This window comes from Taeniopygia guttata, chromosome 13, assembly GCF_048771995.1.
Source record: "Taeniopygia guttata chromosome 13, bTaeGut7.mat, whole genome shotgun sequence".
NCBI lineage: Eukaryota > Metazoa > Chordata > Aves > Passeriformes > Estrildidae > Taeniopygia > Taeniopygia guttata.
In genome coordinates this window covers 17,514,029-17,532,783 of record NC_133038.1, presented here as the reverse complement: position 1 = coordinate 17,532,783, position 18,755 = coordinate 17,514,029, and the positions used below count along the sequence as shown (strand labels likewise).

At 40.1% G+C, this 18,755-nt stretch overlaps 1 protein-coding gene across 10 annotated transcripts in view; it reads left to right on the top strand.

The window, feature by feature from the left end:
- LOC115497090 (ran-binding protein 17) overlaps positions 1 to 18,755 on the top strand; it is an 82,218-nt gene that overhangs the window by 43,979 nt on the left and 19,484 nt on the right. For 8 of the 10 annotated variants that reach the window (XR_012058135.1, XR_012058131.1, XR_012058128.1 and 5 more), the window contains one exon: positions 8,872 to 8,946. The exons of the other annotated variants lie outside the window; for them this stretch is intronic. The gene's annotated coding sequence lies outside the window, so the exon portion shown is untranslated. The remainder of the gene's footprint in view (positions 1 to 8,871; positions 8,947 to 18,755) is intronic. 10 annotated transcript variants of the gene reach the window in all.

The following is an 18,755-nucleotide window of genomic DNA, read 5'->3' as shown; positions in this document are numbered from 1 at the left end:
TCTGCTTTGTTTGTTGTCCTGGCCACTTGGTTTATTCAACCTTGTTTTTTGTCTGCTTTAGATAAGGAATGTCTTTGTCTTGCTGTTTTAACCACTGATGCAAAATACAAGAAAACACATACTATCAAGGTAAACCTAGGATTAAAGGAGTGGAAAAGTGTCTGAAAACTATTTTGTATCAAGCAGTGCTTGTCCAGAGTGAGAGATGTGCCCCACAGCATCTCAGTTCAGAGTGATGGATGGCTGCGGGAGGAATTCCTGTTCCTGCCAGGCCCTACTGATGTGTCAGGGGTCTTATCTTAACAAGCAGCAGGAATGTCTTTAAATGGCTTTATGAGTAGGGAGTATGGTCTGTTTCCATGCTCAGTTAAAGAACTGCCATTTTGGAACTACAGAGGGAAAGTTGTGTAAGCAAAGCAAAACCAAAGCTTCCGGAGCTGTAAAAATCATTGTGAGTGGGGAAAATAGTATTTCAACTACACATTTGAATTTTAGCTGCATGATGATATAGAGACAATTAAAAGGAATGTAATGTTTAGGATAATGATTTATGAGACAATCAAATTGTAAGGAAGAAATTTATGAAAATAGTTGAGCACATCAGCCTAAAAATAATGCAAATGGAAAGGCAAAGACAGTTGGACTGGCCATGGAGCAAAACTATTTAAGAGCAGTTCAACAAGCTTAATAGATATGTCTAATTTAAAGCATTTATTGGAGAGATGCATGATGAATCAAACTGCAGAGTCCTTTTGTTTTAAATCTATTTTAGCAAAGAAATTCCTTCCCAAAGCTCTGATACTTTTTTTTAATTAAAAATACAAATCGTGGTTTGCATGGTATGTGCTGGAGAATTATTGTTTTATATTACAGTAATATGTTGCAATTATTATTGAAAACCTTATTTAATTTTTAGATTCAGGTGTAAATCAGTGTTATCATGCTCTAATTGAAGAATGGTGCTCACCTTTTTTTCCTGAAGGTATCTTGAAGGGCATTTATTAAAAAGGCAATTTATTTTAAAAATACTTTCACCTGAACTGCTGGTGCAAATTTTATGTTTAGTTATGTAAAACTATATGAAAGCCTTAAAAAATTACCTTTTTTTTAATCTTATGTGGAGCCTTGGTTCGTGCTTGTCTGTTTCATAAAGGGTCAGATTTTATTTATGTGGTTAAGTAGAACATAAATGTAGACACTTCACACGATGTACCATGTAAATGTAAGCCTTTGTAGTTACAAGTTTTTTTGTAGCTGGAGAATTGTTTTAAAAGGCATGTAATTTATTAGCTATCAGTAGCTGCTTTATTGCCTTGCCGCGCTGCAGTAATAAATAAAAGAAAGTGAGCTGATTTTACAAATGGCACACAAGGTGCACATTTTGTGAAAAAAGTCTTTTTTAAAGAATTGGCATTAAATCCTTTTTTGTGATGACAAAGAGGCTAAGAGTGCAAACTGTATTTTCTGTTTATCGAAAACAGAGTCTCTTTTTCTCGAGGGCATTTTTTCCTATGATCATCAAGGGATTTCAAAAGCAATAAAGTGTGGAATCATTGTTCGACTTGAACAGTATTAAAACTTAGGTTTTAATTTCAGTGAAGTAATAAGATTTGAACCTGTCTCACATTACACCACTGTAAGGCATTTAGCAATTGTATTTTAAAGGAGGTTTTTAAAATGCAGCTCACTTGAAAGCTAACTGTCTATTGAGTAATTAATAGCTTCTCTTCAGCACAGGCTGTTGTAAATCATACTAAGAAATCTTGGTTTTGTTAATAACAAATTAAGATAATTGTAAGGAAGTTAATTCCTAATTAGTTTAAACTTAAAACTTAAATCTTTTTTGTCCCTTTCTGATATAGATTTTCAAAAAAAAAAACCTGTACATATCAAGAAACTGTATTTCTTGGTTAGCAGCATATGTCGCTTGCCTTTAAGCAGTGGTGAAGTATTTAATCAGTAAACATACTTTATAGCATTAATGCAATTTCTCTTTCAAAATTGCACATTGCAGATAATTCTGCAGAGCTTCTCTCTGCTGTACTGACCCAGCTCCCAGCTCTGGGATACTGGAACTCACTGTGCTCACTTTGGCACAGATATTCTCCGGGTTCAGACTGAAAATATTCCTTCAGGTTGGTTGGTAAAACGTGGGCTGATGAGGGCATAGCCGTACCTGTGCCCTGCAGCCAGAAATGCACAGGTGTGATTCTGGGGAGGGGAGTTTGGGCACAGGTACCTGTTCCAGCAGCTGTGGCATTGGTCTGGGTGCTGAGAGCTATGGCCTTCCGTGGTGGTTTTGAGCAGCAACTGCCTCCATCAGCCATCAGGTTTGTTCCTGTATTTTAGTAGATGGCCTAGACTGTAAATATTAGAGGATCTAAAATAAATCAACATATTATCCTAAGGATACAAAACGTAAGAGCTATTTGTGGCTAGGAGCCCTTGACAGATAGTTTGGCTGAGGCAGATGATTGCCCGCCTCTTGGATCTGGCTCCCATTGCTGTGCCTGCAGGCAATGTGGTGTTATAGTTGTATATTGATGTCAGGGTTACTACTGAGTGGCTAGCAATGACAGATGTCTATAATTAGAGGCAATGCTGCCAGTATTTCAGAGGAGCCGGCCTATGTTGAACCATTATCTTATTTCTGGCTTGCCGAAGAGGGTTGTTCGAATTGCTGGTATTAGCTGTGGTGGCTGTAACACCTCTCCTTATGCCCTGGGATAAATGTGCAAAAGGTCTGTCATGTACAACCCTGGTGCAAAACCTTTTCAGAAGAAGTGATCCTACTAAATTTCATGTGCTTAAGGCTTGAGCTGGAGATGCAGAACACCTGCGGTGCTGTTACTCAGTACAGTGCGATTGTTTTGGATATAGAGATTTTAGAGCTATACTTAGTAGCTCTGATTTTTATTCCTTGTTTTTAAGTGACAAAGTGACGTAGATTCGTGAGTGTTGGTGTTTATTGCACATAAGTATGCTTAGTGTGCCACTCATTTAGATACAATTCAGCATCTGAATAAAATTTAGCTACACACTTGTAATAGTTATATAGGGGCAAGTCAGAGTGTGGATTACTGCTATTCAGGTACCTGTAGTTCTGGATCTTTTGGACTGTTCTGACTGGTACAAATATAATCTTGTAACTACACAGTAGTGCTTCATTTCAATCACCAAAGATTCTAAAACAGCATTTTGGCTTATTGTTAAGCAAATCCTTGACTGCATACATGGCTTGAATTTCTGCAGTTCAGTGTATAGCTCTGATGGAAAGTGCAGTCCAAAACTGTGCTTTAAAAGCTAAAAATCTTCTGGAAGATGCTCAGAAAGTAACAGTTGTTCACAGTATTTCTGTTTTCACTATAATATCTGTTCTTTAGGCCCTGAAGGGGAGCAGAGGAGACAGTGAAATTAAAGCTCTCTAGCAGTGCTTAACAAAAATGAAAGTCTAAACAAGACTATTTAAGCTAAGCATCCTTTTAACTAATGGCTAACTGAAAACCTAGCACATACACATTTCTTTTTTCTTCTTTGTTTTTCACAGAGAATGCTTCTCAGGCTGCATCAGTAATAAGAGCAGTTAGTTCATGGTAGGTATCCAGTATAAGTTCAGCAGAATTGTAGCTCTTTCTTTCAAGATTTTCAGAAAACATGGATTAAGAAAAGGAGAAATAAATAAATAAGTTAATAAGAGCTGAGAGATAGTAATTGAAATAGAGATAAATTTCCATGTAAGAGAAGGTTTATTGCTATACTGTATAGGCATTTCATAGATAGGAAGCAGGGAGTTAACTGCTCTGGCACCCTACAGTCCTCTGCATCCTCGAACTATGGGGAAGAACTGGGGAACAAGGTCTGGAAAATAGCCTTTGTGGGAACTGTTAATACCTCTTATTATCGGAGCTTGTGATGGCAGAGTATTTCAACAGACTAGGAGGGAAATAACATCCATAACAATGAGCCACATGTCACATTTACACTTTCCCCCAAACAGAACACTTGGTTATAATAACAATCTCGTCATTTTTAAATGCTATGTTGTAGAAGGCCTCTTTCAGTTGAGGATAACTTTTATGCACTATTTTAAGCTAGGTTTGGAGGTAAGACAATAAATTTTCTATATCATTATATAATTGATGTTGGTGCTCTGGTTGTTACAAACACAGGTAGCAGTGGACGCGAGAGAAGCCTATGTAGAAAACAGCTGAAAGCCCACGAGAGTCTTCAGAGATCCTGTCTGAACTAACTGAGGCATTTCCTCATGGCCTGTTTGGAGAGTTGCTGTAATCCAACATGTTAGCTCATTCTCTTGGTTTAGGCTCTGAGCTAAGAGTATTTTGCAATGTTACCTTTTTAACACAGCTAGTCAGGAATGGAACTGACCAAAGTTTTCCTCTGCTAAGAAGGGGAGATAAAAGCCAAGGCTTTTGGAGCCCTCAGTTTGATCAGGAGATAAAGATGAATGATCTGGCACCCTGATAGTCCAATTAGGGGATTCAGTTGCCATTTCCTGAAGCTGTCTGCAGAATGTGGAGCTGGATTTCTGCTGTGCTATAATGGAGATTTTAAGTACTGAAAATTCAAATACCTGAGTGTGATTTAAAAAATAGGGGTAATTACAAAATGTTCTGGCACTCAATACCAAGAATGTCACTTGCAGTTAGTGGGGAGGTTTGGTGGGTGCTGGAGGGGTGTTTGTCAGGGAGGTGGGATGTAGAACCCCATGGCAGTTGCCTCTGCTTTGTTTGGATTCCCAAAAACACCACAGGGACAGACAGACTCCCCTCCATGTGCTCCATGTGCTTCAGCTCTGCCAGGCTGGGGTAAATGTGATGCCTGCTTTTGCCCTTACTGCTCATGACAAAATGCTTTAATGTTGCCATGATAGTTCTCTGCAGCAAGGCCTGGAGGGCATCAAGGAAGTTATAATATCTTCAGCATTTACGCTGTGCCTACGGGTAATAACTTTACTGTAATTTTCTGAAGATTCATTACCCAAAATCTTAATTCATTATAATAGCCCTTATGAAAACTGTAGAAACTAACATTTTCTTGTGCTTTCTTATTTGCACAGTGTGAGAGATTCATTGCTCTGTTTTAATTTGTTTCATGGGGTGTGTTTGAGTACATTCCATACAGTGCTGTTATTGAATTTCTGTGACTGTCATTACAGAGCCATACAACCTTTAGGAACTCATATTCTGAGTTTCCCAGTTCTGTAATCTGTTTCACATTTAAGAATTGATATAATTAGCTTCTTCAGAGTTATAATGATAGAGCCAAAAAGAGAAGACTTCCAAAGACAAAGCAAAGTTAAACATATCTAAGGCCAAAGAGTAGGGAAGACAAGGAAATAAAGTTTTGGTGTGACTACTGAATTATTTCTGTTTTCTTAGTCTGTATTTACATGCAAGTATTTTGCTTTATAAAACATTGCTTCCAGTTTGATTTTCTTGTCCTTTTGGGACAGTTCAAGGAGCTAGGAAGTGTGTATTTATGTAACTTGAAGAACTGATAGCCCAGAGAAGCTGTGGCTGCCCCCGGATATCTGGAATTGTCCCAGGCCAGGATGGATGGCACTTAGAGCAGTCTGGGACAGTGGAAGGTGTCCCACCCCATGGCAGGGGTGGGATTGGATGGGCTTTAAAGTCCCTTTAAAGTCCCTTCCAAACCTAATTTTTCTGTGATTCTATAAAATTTCCTGGATAATTGAAAAATTCCCTGGCACCAGAGCTCGTGAATCTGCTGCCTTCCTTCAGGGTCCTGATGCCACCAAGGTCGTTATAAGGGTACAAACAGAAAAAAGGAAGGATCCCTGGATCCTTTGCTTTCAGACTTGGTTCAGTAAGTTTGAAATTGTTGCTGATCAGTATTGAAGGTGTTTTGCTGGTCTGCTCTTTCTCTTCGCTGCCATTGCCACTGCCGTCATCTCTGACCACAGCAGTGCCACTGGGGATTGAGGGCAGTGGTGCCACCAGCTCCAGCTTCAATCAAAGACCCTGGGTGGGTTTCCCAGAGCTCCGGGAACCTTGGAGCCTAACATTGCCACTTGTGAGGATGCTTCCCTCGCGGTCACAGGTGTGTAAAGTTGACCTGTGGATGGTGTTCTCCTGTCCGCTGACATTGTTGGCCGTATATGTTTTAGCCGCACAGTACTGGACTGACACAGAACTCTCTTTTAAGGTTGTAAATCTTGCAGATATAAGGATCTGGGACACATTGTGTTTTCCAGAAGCCTTGAACCAAGGTTTTCCTACTGGAACTTAATTCCCTGCTCCTTGCTGGCAGTGTCTGAGGGCAGCAGGAGTGTCAGCCCTGGGTTCCTTGCTGGAAGCAGGACAGGGAGGGGTGAAGGGAGGATCCCTGGGGTGTGTGGCTCTGAGTGCCACAGCCTCTGCTGCCCGTACCCCCAGGGCTCCCTGTAGGACCTAAGCAGAACATGAGATCACCTCCACAGATTTTTGCGACCCCGTTCAGCAGGGTTTCTCTCTGCTTTTTGAATATGTAGCACAGCCTTTGTTGCTGAAGTGTGTTTTATTATTATACGTCCAAAATGCTTTATCATTAATTTTTCATAGTGCTTAGAAGTCCGGGGGCATTGCATTGCTGTGGTGGGAGGGGATTACTTTTCTATTTTTGTATGCTAATAGCATGAATGGGTTTTGAAAATTATTTTGAAGAAGGTGTTTAAAATATCATATTTATTTTAGCTTATGATTTGCCACGCTATAGATGGGGTATTTTTATTGTGAGTGCTATATTCGTGCTGACTTGGAATGACCCTGTCACACGTGAAAACAAATCAGATTGTTGCTGTTAATGAGCTTTTCAATTTACTATTCAGTGGATCAGATAAGTGGATTTAAGAGGTAATGATCCTTCTTAGCACTCAGGCTTGTCTGTCAGATCCTAGTAGTGTGGGAAATCCCCAGGGACAAAAGCGTTGACACAGTTCTTGATGGGATAATGGGAATCAAAGCTAATGGATGATAAAAGGAGTAGTAAGAGTTACAAGGATAATTGTGGATTAAAGCACTGCTCTTTGTCAACACTGACTGCTGTTTTAGTATTTTATTTGTTAAACTCTGAAGTGGGGAGAGCCTAGTTTGACAGCAGAGCACAATGAGCCGGGCTGGCTCCCACGGCAGGAAGGGAGGCTCAGAACACACATGGGTAGCCGCTGATGCTTCTGCATTCCTTGCTACCACTTTTTTTTCTTGTCATGATACCAAAACCAAAAATTCCTAAACATTGCTAAAATTGCAGCTGCTATAGCATTTCAGCAGTGTGTTGTTTAGGGACTGGATTTTTTTTTTTTTTTTAATTGGAAGGTATTATTTTTATATAACAATATATTATTTTTGGTATGCCTAATTACTGTAAGCATTTACATTTACAGTGTGAACATAGTATTTTGCAACATTTAAAGATTGTATTATGCAGTACTATTTTTTTTATTGTTCTTTCACTAGTGATGTAGCCACCAAAAATTACATTCATACAATTATAAAAGGATAAATTCGCTTACAAATAAAGTTACCCTTGATTTAGTACAATTTCTGGTTAGAGCTGCAAGTTTACATACTCCTGACTTTAGTAAGCTGGAATTTAAAGTCTTTGGGATGTGAAAATACAATTGTTGCTGTTGTTTTTGTTGTCATTATTGACTGCCCCAGAGGTGGAGCACTGGTAACTCGGTTTTGAAGGCCGTGCGGGACTGCAGGCCGGGCAGAGGGAGCTGGCGCGGCGGCGCAGGCCCGGGGCGGCTGTCGGGAGGGCAGCGGATGGCACCAGCCCCTCACGGGCCGCGCTGGGCCTTCCCCGCACCTCGCTGCTCTGGCCCTGAGGCCATCCCCCCCAGCAGGCACGATGCCCCAGCAGGCACGATGCCCCCAGCAGGCACGATGCCCCCAGCAGGCACGATGCCCCAGCAGGCACGATGCCCCAGCAGGCACGATGCCCCAGCAGGCACGATGCCACGCGGCCCGGGTGTCCGGCCCGGTGTCCCCAAGGGCTGCAGTGGCTGCGGTGACACGCCTGAGCGCTGGCCTTGCGTTTTACCCAACACAGCGCAGCTGGCACCGGCTTGGACAGCAGCTTCGCACTATTGCCACCTCTCTGTCTCTGAAGTTTATTTAATCCTGCTAAATGTTTTTTATCTGAACTAAATGTTAAGATACTAAAAGCACTGGAAAACTTCATGAAGATTACATGGTAAAGAAAAACTGTAATTGCTGTGTCCTGCACATTTGCGGCTGCACGTTACCCACAACTGGGTCTGGCAGGCAGGGTGCTGGGAGGTCAACCCCAAAATGGGTGTCCTGGACTGGAAATAACGGGACACATACGCCACTGCAAGCTATTGGGCTGCCTAAGCCTTTGTTCTCCACTCAAGAACACAAAATAATGTCTGAAGAGTACCAAATTTACCAGATTTTCTTAACAGCAGTGCAAGAACTTGTAAGCTGAAGGACAGCATTGAATCACATCTCACTGAGGACAGACTGTCAAAGATGTTTTCTTCACCCCTTTGTAATTTTCTGTAATAAAACAGGGTTTTCAATACAGACTGTATTGTTCTAAGAACAACAAAGCTAGGTTAATGGGAAAAGTTGCACTCCTTTGTGGGAAGAAATGCTTGTAAGGACAAGTAAAAGCTTCAGTCCCCACATCACAGGACACCATCAGAGAGTGGATAAGCCATCTCCTAGGAGTGCTGCAGCCTGTAAGGTCATAGTTTGGATGGACAGGCACTTATGCCTGTGCTTTCCTCCTGCATAGTCAAACTGGGGAAGGTTTTAGAATAACTGAAAATGTTGAACGTAGTTAGAATCTATAGTATGTTACTGTTAAAATGTTAATTTCCAGATGCACGCCTGGATGTCTGAAGTCTTGGGAATTAAAGTTGACAACCATGTTCTGCAAACATTTATAACCAAAAATGTAAGTTTGTGCTTGGTTTCTACTGTGTATGTTGTTTGTTTTGTCTTTAACATGCTGTTCGGTTTGCTCTTTCCTAGAAATATTTTCTGTGAACTTGAACTATTTGAAGCAAGGGATAACCAGTTGCTAAAGGACCTATATCTTATTTTCTGAAGGTACTTCAAGTGTCTAAGTGGACAATTGTAGCTCAGTATTTCCTCCACAATGCCTGTGTCCCCTCTCAAAATGTCTTATGGAGGGGTAGAGCTGAGATGTCCCAGCCTCTTGTTCAATTACAAACTGGCGCAAACAGCCCCCATCCCTCCCTTCTCCTTTCTGAACCCTTGAGTGTGGTAAAGCTTCATGGCAATTCAAAGTGGGGAACTGACCAAAGTAAACTAATCTTCCTTTGTTTTGGGAAAGTTTTCTTGGACTGATTTTTGTTCAAGATCTGGCAAATTTTGCTGTCTTAAAAATGCAGATTAACAGAGGAGGATTCTCAGGCCTCATATTGAAGGGGACAAGAGGCATTATCATCACCTGTCTTCACATCTCTGGCATTTGCAGAATAACACTGTGTGTTATTTTGGCAGAGAAGTGCTGCAGTACTCTCTCTTAGGAATATTCCTAGACAGTTACTCTGGAGAACATATATTTTCTCCTCTGCTACAGCAGCTTTCCTTGGCTGCCAGCAAAATTACCAGGATTTTGGTTTTCATTATGTATGGCCTTCATGATATTTGCTAGTTTCTCCTGACACAAAAAGAGTTTAATCTAAAATAATTTTTCCCTTGAAGCAAAACAAAATTATCCCTCTGAAAAACTGTAAATATACACAAAAAATCTGGGAGTCCTCAGGAGACAACTTGGTCCATGTGTGCTTGGACAAAGAGAAACAAGCGTCCCACCTCTTCATTTTGCAGTGAGGGAGATGCTGTGTCTGGTCATTTGCTTCCTGTCCTCTCAGTTTGACTTACAGGACCTTTGAACAATCCCAGGAGACTTTGGCCTGCTGGACACAGCTCTCTGCTGGTGTCACCAGGCTGGTTGTGACCTGCCGGGACAGTACTAGTCAGGACTTGTAATAATTAAAACAATGTCATTTTCTGATTCAACTTAAATTTCTGTGGAACACAAGGCATAAACGCTTTATTTCCTCAAACTAGAAGCTGAATGTTGTATCTTGCCTTAGGATAACAACAACACCCATCCAACCTTGATATTTATCTGGAGCAGTCTTTGAAAGCAGGTAAATGGAGGGTGATGGATGGAAAAAATACTGATGGTGTTACTGTGGAGTTTTGGGACGCAGCCCATGCCATGGAGTGTGATGGCTGGGCTGTGTTTGGTTGTTTCACACTGCAATGAACCTTGAACAGCTGACGAAAAAGGAGGCAGAGGACTTTTCTTTGGATACCATCAATTTGCTTCTATTGCTACTCCTTGCTACCATTGGGAGAAATTCTCTGTTATGTTTGCCAGTTGAAGGAATAGCATCATTTAACAAGTTGTATGAGCAGTCCTACATGTGTTTTGATTGGATAGGGTTGTGTTTGCACAATTACTGTAAATTAATTTTAAAAAATTTAGTTTCTTCATGTTAAAGAGTTTAGTGTCAATGGGTTTTAGTGTTACATGGAAGATTTTAAAAGAAAACGAGGTACATAAAAAGCAAAAATCAATGTTGCTATTTAGATTACACGCTGTAGTTTCATTTTGTCTTTTCTGGTGTCTTACTGTGTTTTCATAAAGCTATGAGTTGTTAATTGATTAGATTGAAGATTGTATTTAACAGAATGGATGCTACCACCTGACATGGACACTTCACTGAGTGGGTGTAAGAAGTAGCTGTGAATCCTGGATAAACACAGCTGTGTTTGTGGCAAAAGGGTCTTCTTCCTAGTGGTAACATGCCAGGTGGAAATTCCAGGTGTGAAATCAGAGCATATTGATCTATATAATCCAAACTTGATGGCCTCATGGGGCAATCCATCCTGGCAGTTCCTGGTGCTCTGTTACTGGGAATATTTTTACCATATTTGTAGCAGCAGCAGGCAAGATCCCTGACTGTGAGCCCATTGACCTGTTCCTCCTGTGGATGTAGTGAATGTTTTAACCCCAAGTATTTTAGAAAACCACTAATCTACTCTTCTGTCTTATTCTACAGATCCAGTTTTTCTTTAAGTAGGTGCTCACCTGCCTTGGTTCTTCCCTGCAGAGGGAAGAAAATGCTTAGACTGGAGGAATTTTAGTTTCATCTGCTCCTTGAGCCTGTCCTGGGCATTTGGCTGGAAGTGTCTTGTCTTTATTTTGGCTGCAATCACCTTTCCTTTTCTTCCCTTACCCTTTGTGAACCTATTCTGTTTTGTTTGGTTTTTTTTTTCAATTATTATGAAAATCACATGGAAATTATTTATCATGAGGTGTGTTTACAAAATGTTTTCCTAAGTATTTAGTCTTTTTGGTCATGATAAAATAAATGAAACATGAATAAGAGGTGCATGTCCGAACATTGCTGTGGTATGTCACTGTGGTGAATGCACATATGTGTCAATAGAGGGATTTTCCATGTTACAACTTTTCAGTGTGGATTTCTGAGTATTTTTTTGGAACACTCACACTGAATGGCTCCTTGAATCACAGCAGACAAAAATTCAGTACTTTTACTCATGATGGAACGTGCAGTTTTTAACTATTCACCTTTGTCCAGCTCTAATGAAAAGTATATATCCCATTTCTGTCTGAGCCACCGAGAGCTTTCAGGGTAAGCGATGACAAAGCTGTCAGAAATAATTAAAACCTGACTGTACAGAGCTTTCTTGGCAACAAATTGCTATCTGTGTTTTTACTGAAACTTCAGCACCATATAAGGAGCAGTGTCTTTTCAAGGCTTTTGGAGGCCCGTTTTTATTGTACTGTAATGGGAATTGCATAGCACATCCTTAAGCAACTTTGAATGTTTTGTTTAAAATGTAGGATTATTTTTCCATCTTTTCTGTAATGCAACTACACTTGTAATATCCTTAACTTGTGACCAAGACTGTTCATAAATTTAAGTTCCCAATTCATGTAATTCTTAGATAAGCTTAAAAGGTTTTCACTCTGTCCTTTAATTATTTAACAGGCAAACAAAACCCCAAAACAACCACCTCAGCCAAATTTGGTGCTTTATGGCAGTCATCACCTCTTCTGGCTGGTAGCAGCTTAACCCTTGCAACTGCTTCCTTGGCATATTCCCAGCTCCGCTGTGCATGGAAGGTTCAGCAACATATGTGTGAGCAGAAATTCCTGCGTTCCTGGAATTCCTCTGCACTGTGGTGGTGAACCTGCCATTACCTTTCAGAAAAGGGGTTCAGAGCCTCCTGGAAAGAGGATGACTCGTCTGAAACGTCATGGTTACTTCCTCTGACTCTGTTACATTTAGTTCATCTTTTAAATCACTAAATCACTTGAGTGACAAAGATAGAGGGACACTGGCCCATGGATTTAAGAGCTGTCTTGCCATGATTTCTTTGAGATCTGTAAATTTTTCTGCTCTGTCATTCCTTGCTTCTCTTCCTTACATGCTGGAAAACTGCTTTTTGTATTATGAGATTCCTCTCTAGATCTTTAGAAGTTTTCTCAGATACTTATAAACTTCTGTGAATGTTTCTTTAAAAACTTCTTTAAAAACTATATTTTATGTGTGTTTCATCTCACCTGATACTGGCAAGGCTGAAACAGAAATGGGAATTGCTGTGATTGCCTCTGTTCAGTCAAGAGTACTTTCCAGCTTTTATAGTATTGCTCCATCTTTCAGCATCCAAATACAACCCTGAACCAAAAGAACAGACGCAGACAAAAGTACTCTGAATGTTGGATGAAGAGACTTCCTTGTACTGTTTTAATTCTCTCTTCAAGCTGCCACTGTGGCTTCTTGTTTTTATTTAAATGTTTTGTAACTTAAGGATAAAGATACTGCTCTTTTGCAAAATAGCCTTTTTATGATTTTGATATTGGTGTCAGATCTGGGTAGTTCAAATTCCTTTCTATTGCTTTGTATATTATATACTTGTTAAGGATTTAGTGCAACTATAAACATCTCCAGAACTCTCCATAGTAGGGATAAACTGTGAATTATGGACTTGTTTGAACAGGCTATTTCTTTAAGGCAATCTGAACCCATATAGCTCTTCACAGAGATTTTATAAAGTAAATCAATGTCTGTCCATAAATTTAAACTGAGGAATTGCTTTGGTAATTGCATTGTTATGTATCTTTTCATGAGTAAGTAATACTAAACATTTAGATGCTTTAAACTGTGTTGAGTGTACAATTTCTTAAAAAAAAAAAGCAGTTTATGTGTTGTATACATTCCCTAGCCTGTGAATATGTAAAATCAATAATTAGTGCTGATTTTAAAGTATTTAGTATCTCTTCTTCAGGTTCTTTTCTCTCAAAACTGAAATTCTACTGCACCACAGTATAAATTGCTGGTGCTGATGATACCTCTTACTTCATGGTCTGTCATCAATGGATGTGACAGCTGAAAGTGGGAATCAATGTGCACATTCCACAGCCAGGGAACTGAGCAGACAAAGCTGGGCTGACTCATTTCACTGACACATTAGGGCACACCCAGCTCCCAGGGCACAGCACTACCCTGGCAGAGTTCAAGGGCTGTTTAGACAATGCCCTCAGTCACATGATGTGACTTTTGGGGTTGTTCTGTGCAGGGCTGAGAGCTGGAGTCAGTGATCCTTGTGGTCCCTTCCAACTCAGCTGATTCCGTGATTCTGTGAGTTTGAAGTCATGGTCAGGAATAGGTGCCAGGGCTCCCAAGCCAGGAAATCACAGGACCTTTTTGTTTGAACAGGTTGGTCTCCAAATGCAGGGTGTCAGAGAATGCACCAGGCTCTGCTCACTGTGCCAAAAATAGGACAAGAGGCAATAGACACAAACTGATTCGCAGAAGTTCCACCTGCACAGGAGGCAGAACTTTGCTGTGCAGTGCCCGAGCCCTGAGCAGATGGTGCAGAGGCTGTGGCTGTCCCTGCTGGGGCCATGGCAGAGCTGTGAGCACAGCCTGAGTGCCCTGAGCTCTGGGATGGCCCTGCTGGAGCAGGGAGGTGCCACCAGGTGAGCCCCTGTGAGCCCTTTAGCCCCATCCTGTTTGACATTCAGTAACTCACTTGAAAAATTACATTTCTACACTTCACTGGCGGCAGTTTACCACTTTCATCCGAAAGCCAACACCACCTCTTCACCTCCTGCTGCATGGAGCAGGTGAGCACGGGAGGCTCCATGCCGGGTCCGCGGGGGTCTGCGCTGCCTCGCGCAGCACCGCAGCCGTGCAGGGCCCTGCCTCTGCCCCACCTCTCACCCTGAACCTGCAGCAGGCAGCGGAGCTGCCAGCTTTCACCAAAAGGCTTTCAACATGTCTTGTCATTGCCTGATTTGGGGGTCCTCAAGGTGTCACTGATGAAACAGCCATGATCATGCGGATTTTTGTCAGGGTTCAGATATTTTTGTGAAATTCTTATCCAGTTATGGATGTTAACTTGTTCTCTGTTGGAACCTTTTATAGTTTATTTTAACTAATATTCTATTACCATAAGTTGCAGAAAAATATTCATTCCTGGACTGTTCAGTCAGTCAAGTAAGAAGATAGGGAAAAAAAACACCCCTGGTAGCAGTGTTTGATATGACACAATATTTAAAGGTATATGACAGATAATAAACCACTAGGGTTCACAAAAACAACTTTTCAGTAATTTTCTAAAGGGGGTTGTTACACATACAGAGGGGAAGGCACCTGGAATATGAGAATTGGTGTCATTTTATTTCTCCATAGAACTTTAATACTGTAGGAATAATTTTAATATATTTCCTTGGGTTGAAAGATGAGTACGGATTTTCACATTCCATAAGTGAATTTTCTTTAATGAAAACCATACAAGGTGTACTTCTATATGGTGACTTGAAATACCATTAAGCGGCTAACTTGATATTTTAAATATGCATGTGTTTATTTTCTCATAGCATCACAAAAATCAGACTGGAAAGGACTTGAAACATTGCTAAGGAATTCAACAAAACCAGAATGAGACACATTTATTTCATTAACAAGAGTTATGAAGGAATTAATGAGCTCTCTCCCTCTTTCTACTGGATACTTATTGCTTCTGTAGGATTCAGAACACTGTTGAACACTTTCAGAATCCCCATGAAATGTAGCACAGGGCCCCTGACTGCACGTGCTTGCCTTGTTATTCCTGTGTTTCCTGACAGAATCACCTCACATTGCTGCTAAAGCCAGTAGGCATTCAGCATTTCCTGCTGTCTTCTGGAGTCTTGTAAAGGAATGTATTCTCATGGAAGCTCTCCAGAAGTAGGGTCAACAAGATACACTGTTGGTGCAAATAATACTTTCCAAGGCTGAAAAGCTTTCAGATCTGGATAGCTTTCATATTACTCACATTATATTTGTAATAAATGAGTTTCTGCTTGTGAAATAGATGTCATAATATCAGGACCTAGAAAGGATGAAAAAGTAGATATTTAATAGCCTAATTTCTCTTGAAGATTAGCATTGTGATGAAGCTGTGGGGTTTTTCTTTGCAGAAACTGGGTAACTGTCACAAGAGTGGTTTCAGACCCCTCTGCATGCTCAGGATGTCCAGCAGCACTGTCCTCGTCTTTTAAAAAAATAAACTTATTTATCAGCAGTATAAAGTGTTGAAAGACCAACAAAAAGAGAGATCAGCTAAAAAAACAAATACCCCAAATGGGTTCCATTAGAATGATTCCAAGAGGAACTCTGAGAATGGTGGCTCTGCTGCTTGGAGGGGTGGGGTTGTGCCCAGGCAGCTTCAATTTGCTGCTTCACTTCACCCTGAGCTTGTATTAGTTAAGTTCAAAATTGTGTTCCCTGGCAAACCATAAAAGATTTCAAAAGTATTAAACACCCACTTTTGAGCTGGAATTTAATATGCAACTTTTTATTGGAAAATAATCGTCCTTGTCTGGCGAAATCCACCATGCAATATTTCTGTTAGTAGGCATAATGCAATAAAGACAGGGAGGGCTATTTATCACTACAAATTTTGAGGATTTCAGGATTCTTTTTATTATTTTAATATATTTCTTTGGTATTAAATCAGAAAAATGATAAATTACACCTGTCGAGGCTATTTTTCCTTTTTCCCAGAAAATGATGTACAACCTAATTTCACTGGTCATTTTGGCTTTTAAAGATATGTATTTTTTCCTATTAAAAACTCTACCAATAGGGTTTTTTTAAATAATAATACTGAAGTACTTTTTATTTCAAACATATGAAGTAGTTTATAACTACTTCCTGGCATTGCAAACTTTGGCCTTTTCACATTATATTTGGGGTTTTTTTAAAGGCTTTAAATATATATTACTTTGAAATAAATAGTGTATTGTTAAGATGCTAGATCCAGTGGATCAATTTTCAGTATTTGAAATAGATTAAACTGTGGGTCTTCTGAAAGTTTAAAGTAATAATTTATTTAATTTCAGTACTTTCCTGTACACCAATCAGCTTTTACACAGTCCTAGAAGTCGGTACTTTTCTTTTTTTATGTGTATTATAATCTTTCTCTAAAGGATAATGTGGAATTAAAAGCAAACCATAATTTCAGCAGCTGCAATATGTAACTAGAAAAAAAGAAGAAAAACCATGAGAAGGTATCAACAAAGGCAACAAATTATTGGGGTTGGTATCAGGGTTTCCATTACTTTCACAATTATTCCAGGTTTGCATATTTCGAAATGTATTAGTCCAATTTGGTTTCAAAGCTCAGTTATTTGAATTATAAATCATTATGTCCCTCCTAGCTGATCAATTGTGAAATATCTTTGAATTCATTTACATAATGGAATATGTTAGTCGTTCCTTTATGTTTGTGAAGCTGACTGCTCTTTAACACATTTAGTTCTTTCTGATAATTAACTTTTCCACTCTATGTTTTTGTAGCAAAATAGCTGCAGTTTTATTATTATTTTATATAGTAACTAGGGGTAAAATAATTTCAGTCTCTCAAGCGTTCTTAGTCCCTGTGTTTGTTAGCCTCATGTTATTAAAGACTCTGCCCTATAACTGGGGGGAACCAACTATGAAGCTTTGCAAAATAAAACCAGGTAATCCCATGTTGGATGCTATAGACTGACAGAGAAACAGCCCTTAAAACTAATTAGGAGATTTTCCAATAGCAAGGAGCTATAAAACCTATTCTTACAATGTTACCTGTTTCAAAAAGAGTTTAATTTACCTGAAATGAAAATTGTTTATTCTTATAAAAGTTGTCAAAGTCTTTGGTCAGTGATGTGCAGGGATGGCAGAGTGAAAGCACTCAGAAAACCCGAGTGACAGCAGTGAGTGTGCTGGGTGTTTGTGGGGCAGCTGTGAGTTCAGGATGTTCTGGGACACAGTTCCAAAGACCTCACTGAAGTCGAAGTAATCAACCTCCATGGCTCTGTTTCAGCTTCGGTGAAGTGTTTGACATGGCTCAGTAGAGATGTGATGTATTTTTATCTCTTGTAACTGAAACAAGTGAGATAAAAGTAATTTGTTTCATATGTCTCTTTTGTGACTAGAATATATGCCATGAAACGTATTTGTTTTAATTAAAAACAGATTATGGTCTTTAATGTTCTAAGGAATATCTCTATTTCATATATTTCTAGATGAAATTCAGATTGGGCTTGCCCAAAGTCCATCAGACCCTTTGCTGCCAGCAGCAGCTTTGGAATCCAGCACAAAGGCCCTCTCCCTCTGGGGTTTGACTCAGGTGAGGATGCAGCTCATGGATTCGGGCAGATCCTTCAGTAGGTTAAGAAAGGCCTTAAGCACAGATTATACTTTGAAGACTCTGTAACTGAGCTGACCAGTGAGCAGCAGTAAATTATTGGATGTATTTCCTTTGCTTTTAGAAAAATCTGGAAAGCCCTGTATTAGAGCAGAGCAGTTCAGGTTACAAAGCTGGGTATTTGGAACTGAGGAAATGGCAGGGCTTGGATTGCCACTGCAACTGTAAATATTGACACTGTTACAGAGCAGTTTTAATTGCAGGATCACAATTTCTTCTCTCAGAAGATATTTGGCTCTTTCCGTTCAGAAGATGTGTCATTGTAGCTTCAAGAAAAGCTACTACTTAATATGATTTTTTTTTTTCCGATGTTGTCTGAATTTGTTAGTCCCTGTGACTGCTCTTCTGGCATTTCTTTCTTTTAGGCCTTTCCTGTCATTTTTGCTGTTGCACTGGGGTGAGGGATCTGGATTTGGCAGTATCCTGAAAGGTAATGGCATGGAATTAGGCCTGTTTTACAGATGGGTGTGTGAAGTGTGGAAACTGAAAGCTCACACTAAATCTGCACAACCAAACATGCAAAAGACTCCTCCTAAGTCCCCTTGTCACTTAGTTACCCAGAGCTTGCTCATGAAGAGAGGAGAGAAGCCCTGTAGTCAAGAGCCCTTTGAAGAACATAAATTAAATTTCTACTCTGAATCAGTCTCAATGGGAATGAATGTGGGAGAAGCCTGCTACCCTCATTAGGGCCTAAAGATGAGTAGGTGAGGGCTGATCCTTGTGCAGATTGCCATTTCTAAAGAGCTGTCCACAGTTACTTGTTCAGGATCAAAACAAAACAAAATCAATCCAGATTTCCAGGACGCCTTTCAGCTGTTGATCTCTTTCCCTTCTCACAGCATCTTGTGTCTTCTAAACTCAGATATTCTGAAACAAGTGAGGCAGTGTCACACATAATCTCAACACAGCCCAGGCTCATTTCCAGGGCAGCTTCATTCTTTATCCCAAATAGGT